Source organism: Sinohyriopsis cumingii, chromosome 5 (genome assembly GCF_028554795.1).
Source record: "Sinohyriopsis cumingii isolate HCF-2022 chromosome 5, ASM2855479v2, whole genome shotgun sequence".
NCBI classification, from domain to species: domain Eukaryota; kingdom Metazoa; phylum Mollusca; class Bivalvia; order Unionida; family Unionidae; genus Sinohyriopsis; species Sinohyriopsis cumingii.
In genome coordinates this window covers 108375848-108398710 of record NC_142965.1, presented here as the reverse complement: position 1 = coordinate 108398710, position 22863 = coordinate 108375848, and the positions used below count along the sequence as shown (strand labels likewise).

The following is a 22863-nucleotide window of genomic DNA, read 5'->3' as shown; positions in this document are numbered from 1 at the left end:
TGAAGTATTTTTGTTAATAGGCATTTAGATATATAGTGAGGATTATAGTCGAAATGTGTAATCTTGTAGTGAGGATTATAGTAGAAATGTGTAATCTTGTAGTGAGGATTATAGTAGAAATGTGTAATCTTGTAGTGAGGATTATAGTAGAAATGTGTAATCTTGTAGTGAGGATTATATTAGAAATGTGTAATCTTTTAGTGAGGATTATAGTCGAAATGTGTAATCTTTTAGTGAGAGATTTTAAAAATAATGCACATGTTTTAAATCGTCTTCTATTGCAAGGACAGAAAAGCAATGAAGACCGTGTATACAGAGAACCATACTGTTCTAAGCAAAATGAAACGAGAAATTGAAGATACTGTGCAACACTAAAATGGAACAAATAATTAATGAGGTCAGAATATCCCATTGGCAATAAAGTGCTCTCGTGTCTTCAATGTAATTAATTTATGTTGTCACTCATCATAATAACATAGTACTATACTGTACATTTTGAAGATGTGCTTATCATGATTGTAATTTAGAAAAAAATTCATCTGTTGCAATTTATCATTATGTTCTAAAAGGAAGATACAAAGAAGCAATGTATAAATATATATTTAACATAATTTATTCTTCATTTACAATACAATGTTCTTTTCTGGCATGTACTGGCTTATATGAAACAATGAAGTCTACTTACATAATGATTTTAGATTGACCTTGAACTTTCTTACAATTTTACCTTGTCCTCTACGTCCAGGAAGTATTCTTTACTTGACTTTGCTTTTCTATGTTTATCATAATAATTCTACATACAGTGCCATTTTCAATGATCCGAAATATACTATGGTATTTCAGAAGATTTCATTTCTGTACTAAAGATCTTGAAACGCGTATGTGCTAGGCCCACAATAAATCGATAGCTTACGATCGTTTAACATCCCAGAGTTGGGGCATGATTTTTTAAAAATCAGAATCCGTAGTTGGAATAACAGTCAGACACATGGAGAGGAGACGTGAATTGGGGAGGTGCTAAGTAGAGGTAAAATGACAAAGTGGAGACAATCCAGAGACAATTTTGGGCTAAACCTTTGATAGGCGTGAGATAATTTTTGAAGGTTAGATAAAGATACTCCTGACTGGCTAAGCTATTTAATGCGTGTGCTGGTCAGGCGAAATTCAATGTTTTAAGTGCTATCGAACTAAGTTTCCGTCAGCCTTAGTTATTGTCAGAAGCCAAGAAAATGACTCCGGGAAAATAACAAGCATTTTCTGATTAAAATTCTCCAAGGGACGGAGAGAATGGAAGGTGAGACACGAAACGTAAAGGAAAATAGAGATTCGGGTATATATATATATATATATATATATATATATATATATATATATATATATATATATATATATATATATATATATATATATGATAGCGAGTCTCAAAAGGCACAAGGTGTTGTCTCAGTCGCGTACAATATGTTCATAAATATACTTTTCTAATTATTTGTTTCATGTATTCGTTTCCAATTCATATATATATATATATATATATATATATATATATATATATATATATATATATATATATATATATATATATATTCATGCATAACTATTCCTTGAGTTTGGAAGTTACATTCTTGCATTCATTTGTCTTCAATGGTATATGAGTCTTGTATTCTAAGAATGTCATACAGTATTGCATTGATTTGAACTTTCAGAGAATTGTTCGAATATAATCGTTTATATGGAATAGACATCATATAGGTTAGGAATTGATATTACAGTGTCTGGAAGTGTTATGCCAATACATTACTAGTTGGCAAATAATGTAGTTAAGGCAAAACGTGAAGTCCTTTAATTCGATTGTGTCAGTAAGTTGTGAATTATTTTCAACCCTGAATCGTACGCCCAACTACCTGCATAGTCCAGTTGGTGATTTATAACCAGGAGCAAGGGCGTACCAGTGGTTTATTTAGATGTCATAACCACGTTAGGCATGGGACTAACCGCTAATCAAAAAACTTAATTTTATGTTAATAGCATCGTATGTATCGCCTGTCAGGAAGCAATCTGACCCGTATTAGAGTCGGTTACTGTTGAATTACGATAAGACAATATCAGACGGGAAAGGAACGAGAAGATTGTTCGATTCTAGTTGTTTGCGTATTTACGCATTTATTTAGCTCCGTATATAAACCACACAGTGGAGAAAGAGAGCAGGGAACTCGGTGTTGGTGCTCCCAAGAAGGAGAGAGAGAGAGAGAGACAATGAACATGCAACGCGGACCTGTCAGTAACTTTGATTTTGAAAGGACCCAAAGCAACCAGATTATGCAGGCATGCTGAGCAAATGAGTTCGATCATTCGCTCGATTTCATCATCACATATCTTATATCGACATGACAAGACCATTAATTGCATTTCTGATTCATCTGGTAATTTTCTTTAAAAGAAAAATATCACATTCAAATATCATGTTCATTTTAACTGATTAGATTGTTATCTTTTAAATACGGGTGCTCGTGTTGTTCTGTTCAATGTCTTTGCTCAGATCTCTATTATTCCATCCAGTAAGTTCAGTTTTTGTTTTGTTATTTACTCGCTCCGGGTAATAACACCGTGGCCGATCACCTCCTAGATAACAGTCACCAAACCAAACCTCCTCCAAATCAAAAGCAGACCTAAAAAGTATTTTTGTTCTGACACCTTTTCTTGAAACACTTTTAAACCATATGTGTCTGTAAATTATCATCATTTTTGATCACACCAGTCTAGACAGACTTTTTATTACCGTACGGTGCCTTCCGCTAGCATAGCTGTTACGACTATCTTCTTAATGCTTAATAAATTAGTTCGACCATTTTTACGTAGATTCTATTAATGGTGTTGGCAATGGTTCTTCAGGACACGGTAACCTCTTATCATCATCATTTCCTCCTTCCACTGTTTCATACATATTTTCAGAAGTTACACATTCAAGTATTTTGTTTTATTAACTCCTAAAATAATTGGTTGTTTGAAGAAAATATTCGAGCAGGTAACCTTAACTCTTTACTTTCAAGCAACATCAAAATTATCCCCCTCTTTCCTGCACCGCTTTAATGTATTTAAAAACAGATACCGTTTGTATATAATTCCTGTTTACTTGGTTTTCCAATCTGAATTTCATCAGCGTCCTTATTTCTTAATACACAAGCGAATTTTAACTTAGCTCATCGTCTCCTATACCAAAACGTGGTGTGTATTTCTATTTTGCTAGATTGTCCAGCAAGACCATTTTTAGTTTATAGTGACGTTACTATCTAGATGGAATATATCCATTAAGACGATATAAAAATTCCAATACTCTGTTGTGAGTTTATCGGTATTGCATTTAAAATATAAATAACATTTCATCTTTGTCAACAATGGCAAGAAATATACACAATGCAATGGGGTTTGGGGAGATTTTGTAAGCATAATAATGTACTTAACCCAGACACAAATATTAAACTTCAGTTCTTTGACTTCACATGAAATAACGTTTAAAAACACATAAATAAATACAATGTTGCTGTAGTTACAAATGTCAACGTACAAGACCGTTCTAAATCATTTAGAGTTACATTTCATTGTGTTTCACCTATCATGACAACAAGGAATGCAAACTGTAGGTCACCTAATGCAAAACTAGATAACATAATTTCAATTTCTTTGACTGCAAATAATATACCATTTCTTCAGAAATAAACAAGAACTAAGTGTTCCTCACTAATTTCGATGTAAAGACTGAGTCGGTCCCTTTTAATCAAATATCTTTCGTGGATTTATTACAGTCGTGTAATATGTGCATGATGTAAGCAGCTACTGAAATAAAATATAATTTCTAACAAACCATTTATATAGCAGACAGGATGACATGTTGATTACACAGTGTAAAGAAAGATATACTTTACGTGTGAATATAAGCAAGAGTCAATAAAAGCGACTGACACTCTACTGGTTGGAAATAAATTTTGGAATTCTAGACAAAACCATTTCTACCATTAAACAGCTGACTGTCGAAACTATCTTTGATAATCTTCAGCTAAAACAACATCTACATATCAGCTACTGCTGTGGACACACTGTATGCCACCTACAAACCAATTTATTATTTAGATCAACAAGGCATCATTAGAAGTTGTCTGGTGGAAACCCCATGTTGATAGGATTTTCCGTTTTGGGGGAGTAACGATTTCCACGTAACATGTCATGGTGGCCAAATTCTATATCATATTGGTACCATTTCTATTTAGTACCAATTCGACGGCGTAGAAAGCCTTTTGGGGAAAGCATAATGTTAATTTCACGAGCCAGATAAGACATGTAGTGATACAATGTTGTCAAGGTGGTCATCGTGACAATTATATTATAAGCCAGATTGGCACCAGTCATTAAGACCAACTAGACAAAATAAGATGCATTTTTGGTGTGTGTGTGTGTGTGGTTTGAATTTTTAACGTAGCTTTATAAAAATATGTCATATTTTTCAGACACAACAAGAAGTCTTTTGGTGAAAACCCCATGCTGTTATGACAATCATTCAAAATTAGTATTGATAACATTTTCAAGATAGCCATTGTGGAAGACATCTTGATGGTCTGAATGGTGTTATTAGAACCGACTAAACACCACAATAAGTTCTTTTGCAAAATATTCATGTTCATATGACATTACTTCAGCAGCTATGGAGTGGTAATAACGATAATTTTAAGATGGCCATTGTGTGACACCATCATCATTTCAAACAGCCAGAAATAAAAAGCCATCTGAGGAAAACCCTTTGCATTTATAGAGATTAGCAATAACAAAAGTGTTAAGATTGCCATATTGGACATTTTTAATTGACGATCAAAAATATACATCAAGAGAAGATTACGCATGTGAATGCACATGGCAATAGTACTTTTCGTTCAGGAAGACTAGCGATAATAGGATTTTTCAAGGTGGCCATTATGGCGGCTACAGTGGTCAACATATCAATACTATTCTCATTTAAGACTCTAAGACTATCTATACAAAATAAGACGTCCTCTGTTGAAAACTCCATGGAAATATAACATGCAGTTCAGGAGAAGCAGCGACAATTAAGTTTAGATTAAAATTCTTCGTGGTCCTTTTTCCATTTAGAACCAATTAGATATCATAATACTTATTTAAGCAATACCTGTGTTGTTATGTCAATCCATTCAGGATGAACATAAACAAGATGTTCAAGATGGCCGCTGTGGCTGATATGTTTGATACGAGGACTAACCAGACATTATAAAAAGATTTTGGTTCAGACCCTACGACAATATTACTTTTCTTTCAGGAAGTGTAACGATTACAAGATTGTTATGATGGCAACTGTGGTAACCATATTAGTCATCAGATTTGCCTCAGTTTTGTTCAGGACCTACAAAATATCATAATACGCGTTTCAGGCATATACTTTAGTAAACCTGCCGGGAATTTCTGTAACTACACTCAAAAACTATTTCTAAACTTTAGTCGTACTAATTAGTATAAGAACTGATTCTCCCATGGTGTGTTCAACTAATGCGATATGTTGTGGAAAGACGTTTTAGAAGAAGGACTGCAAGTCTATGAGCTGACCCAATTCCGGATTCTTTACGTAAATTTTATAGCTTGTTTGGTACTAATAAAATAACAACTTTGTGATAAGTACGTTTTTACAGCCATTTTATTGCAAGTACAAATAATAATGCAAATGAACTGAGTCTTAATTACCATTGCCTTTATCCGCAGCGAATCATGCAAATTATAAAATATGTCTGTATTTAGGCAAAGGATATGCATTTGGTCAGCTTATTCGTAAAATGTAGATCATGAAAGTTAAAACCTCAAAAGGTTAGTAAATTCGTGAACCCAGTATTTGTATTGACAGATCAATACTATAAAGGTTGGATTTATTTAAATGTGTATTAGTTTTGGCTGGTCAGATCAACCATTTGTATTTTATATGATTGTATGGAAATTCTCGAAATTAGGGAGCTTCTTTTGTTTCCCTAATAAAATACACTTTCCTCTTTCCTGATATATATGTATAATGAAATTTGTGTTCCCCAATGCATAACATATAGCGCATTGTTATCGAATTTTATTTCGTTTCGGATGATAGTATAGATGTAACTAGAGTCCATGATCTCGATCTCTCTCTCTCTCTCTCTCTCTCTCTCTCTCTCTGTGGCCGAGTGGTCAAAGACAGACGACTTTGCTTGCGTGTAACTTCACGTGCCTCGGTGATTCGTACGTGGTTTTCCTGTGTATCGCCAATCATGTGCTGAAAAATGGCTGTAAAACCAGAGAATACAACTCTGCATTAACTGGTGCTATCGCTCTAGAATAACGGGCGTCTGAGTATGGAAATTCATTGCCATGATTGCAGGCCATGTTGCTGCCAACAATAAGGCATCCCGGTTTCCAATGAATGCTCTAGGTATAAATAAAAAATAGTTAGGTATCAGATCAAATTTGTGTTATTGGTTCAGATGCACTTTTTTACACACTTTTAGCTTTACCATGCTGAGGAAATGGGAGCTAACTGCCTTTTCCAATGGCACAACGTGGAAGTCTACCTGGGTCAAGCCAGTGAAAGCTCACTACAGACGTAACACGTTATAGATCTGTAGAGGACTGTGTTTTGTAGAGAAAATTGAACTGGCTCACGAAATCAGCATGAAAGGTCATATTGGGTTAGCCTTTTTGTAACATTTTGTAACAGGCGTGCCGTGATTGGTTGAGCAGGTTTATGCATATTCATGAGAAAAGAGGAAATCGTCACGGGCTGCCTTAGGATAAATAGAGAGGATAGAAGGTTTTCACCCATGGCTTGTGGTAATGATAAAATACACATGCATAGGCAAACCACACAGTTTACATTGTTACCTTTATCCTTTATAAAATCTCTGGAGAATTGTATTATTTTACCTTATATATTGTTGTACCACATGTTTGCATTTATTCAAAAGGGTTTATCTTCCTACATTTTGTTGCAATTGCACTACCCATCCCCTTTATACCTTTTTAGAACTTGATTGTAATTGGCACCATATGGCCATTATTGCGCTGAGATGGCCGTGAAATGCTATTACATATGTGCATATATTATGGCATCAAGTATATTTTGTGGTTATACTTGCTTATTGATATATTTCTATATTTTCCCTCCTGTTCTTCTTTAATTAGTTAGTAAAGGCAAATTTTATTATTTCTATGAGTAGCACCTTTGTACAAGTTTGTGGAGAATCGCCCATCTTGGTACAGGATTATCATGCCAGAATTATATCTTAAATCTATATTTCTTTCTTCAAATTAAATTTACTGATCACAATCAGAAAAAGAAGAAATTATACCTGGTGTTCAGTTTTGAAATCTTACTGATCGTTCAGAAGCACACATTATTGTTGTATTATCAGAACTACATATAATACTCTAAAGGAGATAATTATTCTGTGTACATTATTTTTTGTTTATTGTTTTATACTACCATGTTAGGGTAGGGTGTGTATTTTAAATAAAAGAACTGTCAGATCAGTTTTGGATCAGCAACACAATAAATACATTGATAAAGGTTAATAAGAGCTGAATATAAGCAGACTATAAGCATATTTTACACACATAATTCGATGCAAAACAACGAAAACGTTCAGTGCATTAAAGTTATGCAAAGCAGTTTTAAGCACTGGTCCGACGTTTTCATCATATTGTTCCTACTGTATGTAGTCTGTGTTGTATGATGGAGCAGTCTAAACTATATGCCATCTGTTCAAGCTCTATGTGTCCCTCTTAAAATAATAGTATATTCGGATTGTGAGAATGCGTTCTCAAATAAAACTTTCTAATCAAACACATCATAACCTAGTCTTGATTATTAAGCCACATTCCAAAAGACATTATTCACATTCTGATGATTACGACTATAGTTTGTAATGTAAGTTTTGTGTTTTGCTTTGTTCATAAAGTGCCTCATTGAATTTTGAACATGCTTAGTACCAGATCACGAGTAAAACTGTCCAATTTATCATGTTCTCTTTTAGATCTCGGCTTGATAATAAGCATACATCCAAATTCAGGTGTCTCTGCAAAATAAGAATGTAAAACTATTTTCCAAGGCACATGGGGTGTTAGAATTATGACATGTTCATTTTGTTTGGATGCATTTGAGATATTTCATCGTACACACTTGGGGGTGATTGGGGTTAAAAACTAAACCCAGCGCCTGGCACTTCATCCAAATATGCAGAGATAGAACCCTTGACGTTATGCGCCATTAATATTATTTGTCATACTTTGCTGTTGTAATCATTTTGCTTTTATTTCAAAAGTTTCATAATAGAAAGTAATCCATAAATATCCAGCATTGTAAAATAGCTGCACAAAGCCGGATACCGGTAAATTTACAATTATATTCTCCTGTATGTTACTGTTAGATTTAGCCAGCTTTAGTGACGCTTTTAACCAATCTAAACTTGAAAACAAAAATAAATTGTCGCCGGTTACATACATTGTTGTTTCCATAATAAACTTGCGAAATGTTTAAGTCACTTCTATAACATATGTATAATTCAATATAATATCATATAACTCTGTCTTAGTCATTATTTTAGCAAAAATTTAAAATGACATTTTTTCGTGCCAGAAATAAGTGTGTGTGTGTGTGTGTGTGTGTGTGTGTGTGTGCTTCTTTTAGCTATCGTTTGAGCACTGGGCATGTTTCCAAGGACCTTTGAAACCAATATCAATGTTCATTACTGATACAGATACCGTTCAATGTACAATATAATTAAATTTTAAGCTTCACTGAGTAGACTGACCATTATCCTTGTGTTTACGTAATCTAGTGCGTTATCCTTATGCAATATTTGTACTATTCATAATAGAAGTTTGTAGCAGGGGGTAAGAAATATCGCCCTTATGTTTTCTGTTGCACAACCCAAAAAAGTAATAAATCAACGTCTTTTACAAGATCTGAATAAGCCTGAATAGTTTGTCAGCTATAGGTTTCACTTAAATATTTCTGGTATACAGAATTCTCTTTGTCTCTCTCTCTCCCTCTCCCAATATTTATATTACCTATACTTCAACCAGCTAAATAAAGCTGCAGTATAGATACTCTAGGACAGGAAGCTAAATACTTCGCCCCGTAGTCGTTATACCTCTGAAAAGTTCCCTGAAGCTCTTCCTCGACCAGATATACTGGCCGCCATATATAACCTACTAAAAACCCCACTTAACGACCAGTCCAAACTGTTTTTGTTAGAATACTTGTGTTTATGAGAATACGATACGAGCTAAGGGCCATTTGATTTTGATGAAATCTGATTTTAAGTTAATTTCTGTAGTATTCGATGAAAATCATCATTGATTTGCTTTTGATCGATTGAATTTTGAATTTCACTCTGCAGACCGAACATCGTCGTTGTTTTTTAGTACGGTATATGCACAATGACAGGCAAGACAGAACCTTGAGTTACCATAACAAAACGATCCAGGACGTCTGGGGAAATGCTGTTTAATAGGATTAATCAGCACAATTAGCAAAACGAACAAAATAAACCTGGATTTACCGAGCATTATGCAACGGCATATTATACTATATGTCTTTTGTAGTTAGATCCAACCTACATTCTGATACTTGTCTCATCTTTAATCAACGCAAATCTGACACCACTGGATTGACTTTAGGTTGTTTATGTAGCATACTGCTATTTTGGAGATAACTGACACCTTATGTTTCCGCTTTTCTCTTCCAAAATAAACCCATAAGCAATTTTCAATGTTGTTAAAATGTTTAAAATATCAATTGAGCAAATAACCCAACTCCAAAAAGCAAATATGGTATAACGTTTCATAAAGACCGATTACAATGAAACGTTCGGATCCTACGTGCAGCCACCGTGGGGAACGAAACGAAGGGGGGGGGAGATTAAAACTTTAGATAAAATGTTCAGTTTCGATGGCTTCCGTTTCCTTATTTGCATTTGTGATATTTTCATTAAAACTATGACAAACCTCAAAGGATCATCAAATCTAGAATGCGTCAAAAATATAACTAAAGATGATGAATTTCTATCTCTTTCTCTCTCTATCTCTCTCTCTCTCTCTCAACATTTCTCCTACATATGTTTCAATCAAATTAATTTGATCTACAGACAAGACATTCGAACAGGAGCTTACAGTAGACCTTTCAATGAAATAAATGAGCTGCGGTTTGGTACATTCCAAACGGAAATTAAATATACCTCCTAGCTGATCATGTATTAATTCATAAACGCTGCCTCGGGTGGGAAAATAGTAGCATAGCAATTATTCAAACTAATTTTAATAATGTATATCATTTCCTTAAAATTTCAGTGAGTTGACATTATCTGAAAATCCACATAAAAATTAATAACGAAGGTTATCTGACAATGGCGATATTCTTGTATGTGGATGACCACCATGAACGTTCACTATTTCGAAGACTTATTTACAAGGAAATCTGTATATTACGAACAAAACAGAAACTTTCTGTAGCATATAGTGGACCAAGCTATGTATCCTAAGCTGGTCTGGTGTCTATCTCTCCTTTGTGGACAGTTGGATTTAGTGTACAATTAGCTGACCGATCTCCTTCGCCTGTTATTTTTTGCTACAACGGGTGTTGGTAGAATATGTTTATCACATTTGTAAATTTAATTCAGATGCGAAATGTTGAGGAGAATATGAATCATTGACTTAATGTTGATTGTTGCGCATTAAAATATAATGACAAACATATAAAAGTCACGTCTCCTTACCAAACTGTAGCAATTTAGAAAGGAATATGCAAGATGTTATCTTTTTGCATCGTCAACAATATACACTGTCTGTAATGATTAAATGTATAGATTAATGTAAACTTTGTGAAAATAATATGCTAAAATGGAGGCTATCTCGTAATCATTTTCTCCTTCTTTTCCAAATAATTATATTAAAGTGATTTATACTTAAATATATGAATGCAGATGCGTCTTGGACTACGAATTACAGATACGTAAAATAGAAAATACAAACTAACCTCATTTACAATCATGTTAATTCCTGAGTCGAATTCAAAATGTGAACATGTCTCCCATGTTACATATCCGTCCAATATTCTACATAATATATTTACATAAACTAAAGTCTGCTTAAACTGTATATGTATTTTAAAAGGTGGTAGTCAGATCCTGGTAAAAGAAGTAAACGTGATCGATGCAATATATACTTATATAACAGCAATAGTAATGTCACCTTTGGTAGGACATCATCGTGGCCCTACCTCGAAAATACTTCCATAAAATAGGGTTTTTCTTGTCGTAATTTGTTTGGGACACTATTAATGTTTGCAATCCAGAGCATTGTTATTGTTATGAAGATAATAGAAAATTATATTTTAACTGACCCTACGCTTTAACGGTCCCTTAAAGTTCCGGAAGCGCATTCAGAATATGGCAATATTCAATCTGTCAGAAGGTTATATGCAAAATGGGGCCTGCATATGTGGCCCCTAATTAGAAGGATGTATACATTTAGAAATATCTCAAGACAAAATGATGTTAAACAATTTGTTCTTTCTGTCCAAAGATGTTGACAGAAAGAGAGCTTATCTTTAATAAGTGTAAAACGTACCATTATTTGTGGTATAAAAATACGCGTTATTTTTCAAGCCCTTTTAATTATTTTCATGTATATCTGGCTGTGGCCAGATTTATTAGAGCATAATAAACTGTTGCAGAAAACATTGTTAGGTTTGTGAAATAGGCTTGAACAAATGCAGAACTAGAAAAAGAATATCACCTTTTTCGCCCCAAAATATCACTGATGCATTATCAAAGACAGTAATCTTAAGTGCCTCTCCTTACCAGTGCAAATTGATCGAAACTGAAACACTACGTTCAGTTATTGCAGCAATCGCTGTGATAAAATAAAAGTAAAAACATTTTATTTCTTGCTGCGGGAATGAAAACTCATGTATTGGCTTTTATGACAACGCTGTTTCATTTTTACTATTAGAATTTTGCTACGTGATGTACAGTGAGAGAGATGCTGTTAAACAGATTGAGAGCTGAATAAAATTGTACGGATTGTCTAAGCCATCGCCCTAATTGCAAGCAAAATGATAAGTTGCCGTCAGTTGAGATCTTTAGAGCCCTTTTGTGTTAGCTACTTTTACCTTTTCTTTTTACATAAATAGCAATATAATACCACACTCCGTAAGTGTCCCAAGTGGGTCTAATATCGCTTATCTGGCCTTCATAACTCAACAGCTAACCATTTCACATAACAGTACTGACGGAACACAAGCCCACATAAATCATCTCCCAAACTTAATAGAATCTATCTAAGACAATGATAGTAAGCAAGAGCGAGATCAGATCGGAATTCGGTCTTCAGAGTGGTAAAAACCTCAGTAAGATATGAATTTGGTCTTAGTCAGATAAGAATTCGGTCGTCAGACTGGTAAGACCCTCAGTCATATTGCAATTCGGTCTTCAGAGTGGTAATATCCTCAATGAGATCGGAATTCGGTCTTCAGATGATAACAACCTCAGTGATATCGGAATTTGGTCCTCACAGTGATAAAATCATCTGTCAGGTCGGATCTCTGTCTTCACAGTGGTAACAAATTCAGTCAGATCGGAATTCAGTCTTGACAGTGGTAACAACCTCGGTCAGTGAGGTACAGGTTACCTCACAAAAATATCTCTAGAACCCTCTCATGGTCAGCTTCCGCCAACACGATGATTATTTACATATATTTATTAATTTTGATCCGACTCCGAATTTCTTAAAAAAATACTCACCAGTGAGGTAAAGGATAATCTATCAATCAGATGCATGCATACGTCTCATTAATAATAAACTTTATATAACACCTTCATAGTATTAGAATCTTTACTAATCAATCTAAATATCTGGGGCGAGCCAGAATTTAGCTCCGGGAAATATAAGTATTTATCGTTAAATTGTCTCAGGGAGCATGTCGGAAAGTGAGAGATATGGATGCAGAGAGAGATTCCAATTCATAGGGAGGTGCGAGTCTTGGATAGAGTACAAGGTTTGTCTCAATAACATGTCATTTATGTTCGTAGCTGTATGTTTGTAAATATTTATTGCATTTGTTCATTTTAAATCCACACTTCTATTTCCTTGAATTCAGTAGTTAAGTGTTTGCATGCATTTTGTTTCAAATGTTAAATGTCTGAAAATGTATGTCAACGAATCGCTGATTAGGAAAGTAACGTATTTCTGACAAGGAGTGAAGTCAAGTAATTATTGTGTAGTTCAGCTGTGATTTCTCATCAGGCAAGAATGGATGAGCTGTGACGCCTGGCATAGCACAGCTTGTAATTCTGAGCCACAGCTGGTGTTATGGTTTATCTTAGAGGAGTAATTATGACAGGTTCCAGTTAAGAATGCAAGTTTCCGCTAGAAAAGACAAATATTCACATTAAGATGATTGTGAATCACTAGTAGGCTGCGAACTGACCAAAGCCAACTCTGGTGAAATGTTATAGATGGTATCTGACGAAAATAGTGGGAATACTGGTTCATCCCTGGAGAAGAACAAAAACTAACAAGTATTTAGGTTGGGTATTATATTTTTGTTTTGAAAGAAAAATAGCTACATAGCTGACTGTACAGTGTAAAGAAAGCGCTGTCTGAAACCAAGAGGTTGATTACCCAAAGAGGCTAGAAGAGAGAGAGAGAGAGAGAGAGAGAGAGAGAGAGAGAGAGAGAGAAGAAAACAAATACGGAAACGTCGACCTATTATCATATATGATTTGGAAAAGACTGAAAGCACTGGGTGATGCTGACATGTAGACAATTTGAGGTTGATCAGTCACTCCATTATATGCAGAAATTTATTCTGTCAGTACAACATAATGTCAAAGTGAATTTGGCATACATTTGTAAACTCTATTTTTATAAGAAAAAGAATCATTCAAGTGTTCGATTTCATTGATTCAATTGTTATATTTTACATACGGGGTCTCGTGTTGTTCTATTCTACATCTCTTCTCAGATCTCTGTTATTGCATCCAAAAATTTCATATTTTATTTTAATGTTTGCTCGATCCAGGCAATACGACCGTCATCGGTCATTCCAAAATAAGCATAGCCAAACACTGAAAGAGGTGGCGGAGATCTCTTCCTTCACATAGCCGTGACATTTTCATCGCTTAATATGCGTGTCAATTGCCAGGACCATACATGTAGGGACAGTGAATTACCTGGATACGATATATAACCCTTGAATGATAATCTACCGCCCATGTTCAATTGAATTCTCATGAGGTACCATGTAAGATATGGTCATATACATCTTTCGATCTTGCCAATTAAAGAAACAAAATATAGTCAAGTTTAAAGTGAATGTAACAAGCCCATTGTATTAGGCTTAAAGCATTTATTAGATCACTAATTCGCTAATTAGTATAATATTTCCTTCAAGATAATCAAATTGATAAAAGAAGACTTTATCATATTAAATATAATTGACTTACTGGCAAGTGTGGATTCGTACAAAGCCTTATCTAAAGCACAGACACTGTTAAAAAAAATTTTGTAACCAGAGAAATAATGTATTTGAAATATGCGCATTTTGAATATTTTTTTTAAAATCCAGGTGGCAATATTCCGATGTAGACTCCCTGAATTTAGTTTTCTTCTAGAACTGAATCGCTTTCAATGTTACTTGCATGCCCTTGGTGCCACTGTTTCCGTGATAAACTAAAATAATTAAAGTGCTGTAGTAAGGACATAATTAACGTCACTGGCAGAACAAAATACTACTCATATGCATGCACAAGTAAGTATTGTCTCCTTCATATAGGGCAGGTGTAAAAAGTGTCACTTAAGGAAGATTAGACTGTAGACAGAGGAGTCACTGAGCTGGTTACGTCACCTTTACGTCTTGAATATGCTACAAGAAAGGTCGGAGACTTCGTTCTTACATCATATTTAAACACGAAATTTTGCAACTTGTGGTTGATAAGTTATTTAATCTTATCTAATGTGACGCCAAATGCATAGACGTTTTCAAAAGTCACCATCATATCAACCTTATTACCAATCTATCGGCATTTTGCACGCGTCATAACGCCACCTGAAAGTAGTGAATGTAAGACGATCTTACCCAAACACATCATTTGAGCCATATGGGTTCTTTCTTCCAGACGTATGAAGAGAGCTCCGCAATACATTCAATGTGCTTTATTCACATCCTACTTAATCATTATACATCAAACACGTGACTTGATCCGGTCCTGTTGATATATTCACCTACTTATACCACTTTCAAACTTATTGCTTTCGCAAAATCTTTTAGCATTTTGCTTTTCAATTTTCTGTATCGGTTGTTTCTTTGTTGCATTTGTAAACAAAAATTGCAATTGATTCTTCTGATTCCACAGTCACAGTGTTGGCTTTATGAACGAATGTTTCGCTTTATGCGACTCAGATGGAATTTATTATTGTAGTATTATTACAATTCATACTGTGCAATAAATGTATGTCATACAAAATATTTGATATTTCCACATCGTAAAATGTGTAATGCTTTTCCTTTCATCCATACAGTATACGAATTCTTCCCCTGTCGGTAGGTTTTGGTTTTATTTGCAAAAAAAGTTCATCATTTATTGTATATTTACTATAAATACTCTCTAAAATGTTACAAATATTTATATGATACTCATTAACTTTTATTTTTATTACAAATATCTTTAACTAAATGGCGCCCCGAGTGGCCGAGTGGTCTAAAGCTCTCTCCGTTACGGATTACTGCCATCTCACCTCTGTCTGCGTAGGTTCGAGTTTCGGATTCAGTCAATGTGGTTATGTGAAAAAGCTTCCAGTACCTTCTCGTGGGTCGATGGTTCTTTCGGGGTTTTTCCCGGGTTCTTCCTCCACCATTAATATTGGCCGCCATCTATAGCCTATCGTGTGCTGAAAAATGGCGTCAAACCCCACAACAACAACAGCACCATTCTCTGTGGAGATGCTACAAGCTTTTAGCAAGACCTGGTTTTTTTCCACTGTGTGCCTAGCAATAATTTATTTCAAGTTGGGTCACATTAGAATATGTGACCACTTTTAATGGCAATTTCTAATTTGAATTGCAAGCTTCAATTTGTACACGGTTCAGCAAAAAATTACACTCCTAATGATATAAAAATAAAAATTAGATGTTTGATTCAGCAAAAGTAATTTTGCAAATTGTCATTAAAATACATAAACGAAAGATGGTCCGTATAATTTGTCGACTTGTCCGTTTTCATAAAATGGTATGGAACGTTACTGCAGTTACATATTTTATCCTAAGAAAATTTAATTATTTACACATTATGTCATGCTTTTGATTATTTACACATTATGTCATGCTTTTCCTATACGTTTAAATTGTTATACAACGGCTTTGCTTGAAACCACTGGAATGTGAATATGAGTATGGGTCAAAGAAATACTGGTATTGTGATATCACAAGGGCATTTAATTATTACAGATAAATACAGATACTCATTTTAGTGTACATTACATGCATTTAAGGGTCTGTCTTTTAATCTAGATTACTTACAATACAGCAGCTTTGTTTTAATGTAATCCACTTAAAATAACTGTTTTTAATGTACACAATTTACAAACAGTACGTGTTTTTCAATGAAGATTACGTACAGTTTAGCAGCTGTTAATCTAGATTGTATACTGTTCAGTAGCTGTCTTTAATGTAGGCTACATACAATGTTATAGCTGTGTTGTAATATAGATTATGTACACTACAGTAGCTGCCATGTAATCTAGATCAGTTAAAATACCGTGGTTGTATTAAATCTAAACCATTTACAATCCGTATCTGTCTTTTGATGTAGACTATTCCCAATACTATTGATCTCTTTTAATGTACATTATTTAAAATACAGAACCTATCGCTTAATCCACATTATTAGCAATAAGTAGCTGCCTTTTAATGTAGATTACTTATAGTACAGTAGCAGTCTTCTAATGTAAATTACTTATAGTACAGTAGCTGTCTTTTGATGTCAATTACTTATAGTACGGTAGCTATTTTGTTAATGTAGGTTACTTATATTACATTAGCTGTTTCCTAATGTAAATTATTTATAGTACAGTAAATGTCGATTAATGTAAATTCCTTATAATACAGTAGCTGTCTTTCAATGTATATTACTTATAGTACAGTAACTGTCTTTTAATGTTTATAGTACAGTATATGTCGATTAATGTAAATTGCTTATAGTACAGTAGCTGTCTTCTAATGTAAATTACTTATAGTAAAGCATCTGTCTTCTAATGTAGATTACTTATAGCACAGTAGCTGTTCTTTAAAGCTTATAGTACAGTGGCTGTCTTCGAATATAAATTATTTATAGTACAGTAACTGTCTTTTAATGTAGATTACTTATCATCCATTAGCTGTCTCTTAATAGAAGTGATGCATAATACAGTGGCTCTTTTTAATGCGCATTTAGTACAATTCAGTAGCTGTCTATTATTGTAGATTATTTACAATACAGTAGCTGTTTTAATGTACATTACGTACAATTCAGTAGCTGTCAATTATTGTAGATTACTTACAATACAGTAGCTGTTTTTAATGTACATTACGTACAATTCAGTAGCTGTTTATTATTGTATCTTATTTACAACACAGTAGATGTCCTTTTAATATAGATTAATGCATTAGCTGTCTCTTAATGTAGGTTATGCACAATACAGTAGCTGTTTTAATGTATATTACATACAATTCAGTAGCTGTCTATTTTTGTAGAGATTTTACAATACAGTATATGTCCTTTTAATGTACATTACGGACAATTCAGTAGCTGTCTAATAATGTAGGATATTTACAATACAGTATATGTCCTTTTAATGTTGATTATGTACAATTCAGTAGCTGTCTTCTAAGGTAGATTACTTAAAATACAGTAACTGTGTTTTAATGTAGATTACTTATCATGCATTAGCTGTCTCTTAATATAGGTTATGCACAATAGAGTAGCTGTTTTTAATGTACATTTACGTACAATTCAGTAGCTGTCTGTTATTGTAGATCATTTACAATACAGTAGCTGTTTTTAATGTACCTTCAGTAGCTGTTTATTATTGTATATTATTTACAATACAGTAGATGTCCTTTTAATGTAGATTATAATGCATTACCTTTCTCTTAATGTAGTTTGTGCACAATACTGTAGCTGTTTTAATGTATATTACATACAATTCAGTAGCTGTCTATTTTTGTAGACTTTTTACAATACAGTAGATGTATTGTTAGTGTACATTACGTACACGTCAGTAGCTGTCTTTTATTGTATATTATTTACAATACAGTAGATGTCCTTTTAATATAGATTACTTATAATGCATTAGCTGTCTCTTAATGTAGGTTATACACAATACAGTAGCTGTTTTAATGTACATTATGCACAATTTAGTAGCTGTCTAGTTTGGAATGCTTTGATTTAGTTCAAGCACTGAGTGCAGTATTTGTAGTTTATGCATCGTAGGTCAAATATTATATTACCTAGAATTTCATCATATCGTTTGATATGAAGGTGAAAGGAGATTTTAAAGTGCAATTGTAAACAATTCGAGCAGAATGCGTGCGAAACAGACCACCATATATTTTCTAGTTAAATAAACTGCAACATTTTCACGACCTACAGGGGGGACTGGTTGCTATCTGTAACAATTTAATGAAGAGTATTGAACAAGGGGCAACATATAGAGAATTTTGAGGTCAAAGGCACATGATATGCAATATTACGTTACAGAAGCTCTACTATGTGTGGTGTATGAAAAAGGCAATTTTATAATACCAATTTACTTTCAAATATTCACATACAATTATCAACAGATCCTATGTGCTTTTCGTCAGGATATCAGACAAACAGATTCTTCTCAGCGTTTTTATCTGAAGCACAGAAGTTCTATTAAATGTGGATTCTTCTCAGAGTTTCCACCCGAGGCACAGTAAATCTATCAAACATGGATTCGTTTAAGAGGAGTTTGACTGAGGCAGCAATTTACGAAAGCCTCTAAGAATTTATTCAATGACCAATAAAAGACATTGAAATTAGTAACAAAAATATTCATAAATTGTACACTGAAACTGTATCTAGCTTCGTGTATATGTACAATTGATAATAACTGCATGGTAGATGTCTTAAACTATCTAATGAACACAGAGTATATTGTCTCTTCCAACGTTAACACCGAATATATTTCATCGTGTGGTACAAAGAAGGTTATATTTTAATGAGTGTCGAAGCAACAATTTACATCATACCGTTTTGGATACCACAAGATGAAATATATCCGGTATTTATGTAATGAAAGATCATTTTCTTTTAATTATATACAAGCCCTGCCCAGAATTAAAACTTGGAAAATTAAACTCACCCGTCAGTACACAGTATATATATAATTTCTCAAGTGAGCGGTAGGATTGGGTTGATCAAACTGTCGTAGGAAATTTTATTTTTGGCAAACTATTTGACTCTAAATGAACACAAAGCACGTCCGAGTCAGCAAAACATCACAGCTGGTTTATCGTTGTTATCAAGTAATTGAATATAACTTCTAAGAGACGCGAACAACGTCGAGTCAAATTTCTTCAGCAGAAGCTAATTTCCAATTATAAAATATAATGCAATTTCTATTAATTTCCTCTATTTCAAGGTTCACATACGTTGGTCCTATTTAGTGAAGTATTTTTGTTAATATGCATTTAGATATATAGTGAGGATTATAGTCGAAATGTGTAATCTTGTAGTGAGGATTATAGTAGAAATGTGTAATCTTGTAGTGAGGATTATATTAGAAATGTGTAATCTTTTAGTGAGGATTATAGTCGAAATGTGTAATCTTTTAGTGAGAGATTTTAAAAATAATGCACATGCTTTAAATCGTCTTCTATTGCAAGGACAGAAAAGCAATGAAGACCGTGTATACAGAGAACCATACTGTTCTAAGAAAAATGAAACGAGAAATTGTAGATACTGTGCAACACTAAAATGGAACAAATAATTAATGAGGTCAGAATATCCCATTGGCAATAAAGTGCTCTCGTGTCTTCAATGTAATGAATTTATGTTGTCACTCATCATAATAACATAGTACTACACTGTACATTTTGATTGTATGTTTATAAAAAAAAATCATCTGTTGCAATATCTTATTATGTTCCAAAAGGCAGATGCAAAGAAGCAATGTATAAATATATATTTAACATAATTTATTCTTCATTTGCACATACAATGTTCTTTTCTGGCATGTACTGGCTTATATGAAACAGTGGAGTCTACTTACATAATGATTTTAGATTGACCTTGAACTTTCTTACAATTTTACCTTGTCCTCTACGTCCAGGAAGTATTCTTTACTTGACTTTGCTTCTCTATGTTTATCATAATAATTCTACATACAGTGCTATTTTCAATGATCTGAAATATACTATAGTATTTCAGAAGATTTCATTTCTGTACTAAAGATCTTGAAACGCGTATGTGCTAGGCCCACAATAAATCGATAACTTATGATCGTTTAGCATCCCAGATTTGGGGCATGATTTTTTAAAAATCAGAATCCGTAGTTGGAATAACAGTCAGACACATGGAGAGGAGACGTGAATTGGGGAGGTGCTAAGTAGAGGTAAAATGACAAAGTGGAGACAATCCAAAGACAATTTTGGGCTAAACCTTTGATAGGCGTGGGATAATTTTTGAAGGTTAGATAAAGATACTCCTGATTGGCTAAGCTATTTAATGCGTGTGCTTGTCAGGCGAAATTCAATGTTTTAAGTGCTATCGAACTAAGTTTCCATCAGCCTTAGCTATTGTCAGAAGCCAAGAAAATGACTCCGGGAAAATTACAAGCATTTTCTGATTAAAATTCTCCAAGGGATGGAGAGTTTGGAAGGTGAGACACGAAACATAAAGGAAAATAGAGATTCGGATATATATATATATATATATATATATATATATATATATATATATATATATATATATATATATATGATAGCGAGTCACAAAAGGCACAAGGTGTTGTCTCAGTCGCGTACAGTATGTTCATAAATATACTTTTCTAATTATTTGTTTAATGTATTCGTTTCCAATTCATACATATATTCATACATAACTACTCCTTGAGTTTGGAAGTTACCTTCTTCCATTCATTTGTCTTCAATGGTATATGACTCTTGTATTCTAAGAGTGTCATACAGTATTGCATTGATTTGAACTTTCAGAGAATTGTCCGAATGTAATCTTTATATGGAATAGACATCATAGGTTAGGAATTGATAGTGCAGTGTCTGGAAGTGTTATGCCAATACATTACTAGTTGGCAAATAATGTAGTTAAGGCAGAACGTGAAGTCCATTAATTCGATTGTGTCAGTAAGTTGTGAATTATTTTCAACCCTGGATCGTACGCCTAACTACCTGCATAGTCCAGTTGGTGATTTATACCCAAGAGCAAGGGCGTACCAGTGGTTTATTTAGATGTCATAACCCCGTTAGGCATGGGACTAACCGCTAATCAAAAGACAATTTTATGTTAATAGCGTCGTATGTAGCGCCTGTCAGGAAGCAGTCTGACCCGTATTAGATTCGGTTACTGTTGAATTACGACAAAACGATATCAGACGTGAAAGGAATGAGAATATTGTTCGATTCCAGTTGTTTACGTATTTATACATTTATTTAGCTCCGTATATACACCACACAGTGGATAAAGAGAGCAGGGAACTCAGTGAATGTTGTCATGTTCAAATTAATTGATTAGATTGTTATCTTTTACATACGGGTGCTCGTGTTGATCTATTCAATGTCTTTACTCAGGTCTCTATTATTCCATCCAGTAAGTTCATTTTTTGCTTTGTTCTTTACTCGATCCGGGTAATAACACCGTGGTCGATCACCTCCTAGATAACGATCACCAAACCAAACCTCCTCCACATCAAAAGCAGACCCAAAAAGTATTTTCGTTCTGATACCTTTCCTTGAAACACTTATACGAAATATATGTAAGTAAATTTATAATTATATGTGATGACACCAGTCTTGACAGACTTTTTTTTTACCTAACGGTGCCTTCCGCTATCATAGCTGTTACGACTATCTTCTTAATGCCTAATAAATTATTTTGACCAGTTTTACGTAGATTCTATTAATGGTGTTTGCACTTGTTCTTAGGACACGGCTGCCGCTTATCGGCATAGTTTTCTCCTTCCACTGTTGCATACACATTTACAGAAGTTACATATTCAAGTATTTTGTTTTATTAACTCCTAAAAAAATTGGAAGTTTGAAGAAAATATTCGAACAAGTAACCTTAACTCTTAACTTTCAAGCAACATCAAAATTATCCCCTTTTTCCTGTACCGCTTTAATGTGTTTCAAAATAGATACCGTTTGTATATTGTTCTTGTTTACTTGGTTTTCCAATCTGAATTTCATCAGCGTCCTTAATTCTTACTACACAAACGAATTTAAACTTAGCTCACCGTCTGCTATACCAAAACTTGGTGTATATTTCTTTTTTGCTAGATTGTCCAGCAAGGCCACTTTTAGGTTATAGTGACGTCACTATCTAGCTGGAGTATATCCATTAAGACGATATAAAAGTTCCAATACTATGTTATAGTTTATCGTTATTGTATTTAAAATATAAATAAATTTTCATCTTTGTCAACAGTGACAAGAAATATACACAATGCAATGATCTTTGGGGAGATTTTGTTAGCATAATAATGTACCTAACCCAGATACAAATATTAAACTTCAATTCTTTGACTTCTCAAGAAATAACGTTTAAAAAT

General features: G+C 33.8%; 1 protein-coding gene across 1 annotated transcript in view; it reads left to right on the top strand.

Moving 5' to 3' along the window:
- The first annotated feature begins 6769 nt into the window (after positions 1-6769).
- LOC149799965 (uncharacterized) overlaps positions 6770-22863 on the top strand; it is a 63382-nt gene continuing 47288 nt past the window's right edge. Inside the window, exon 1 of the mRNA XM_089959473.1 lies at positions 6770-6846. The gene's annotated coding sequence lies outside the window, so the exon portion shown is untranslated. The remainder of the gene's footprint in view (positions 6847-22863) is intronic.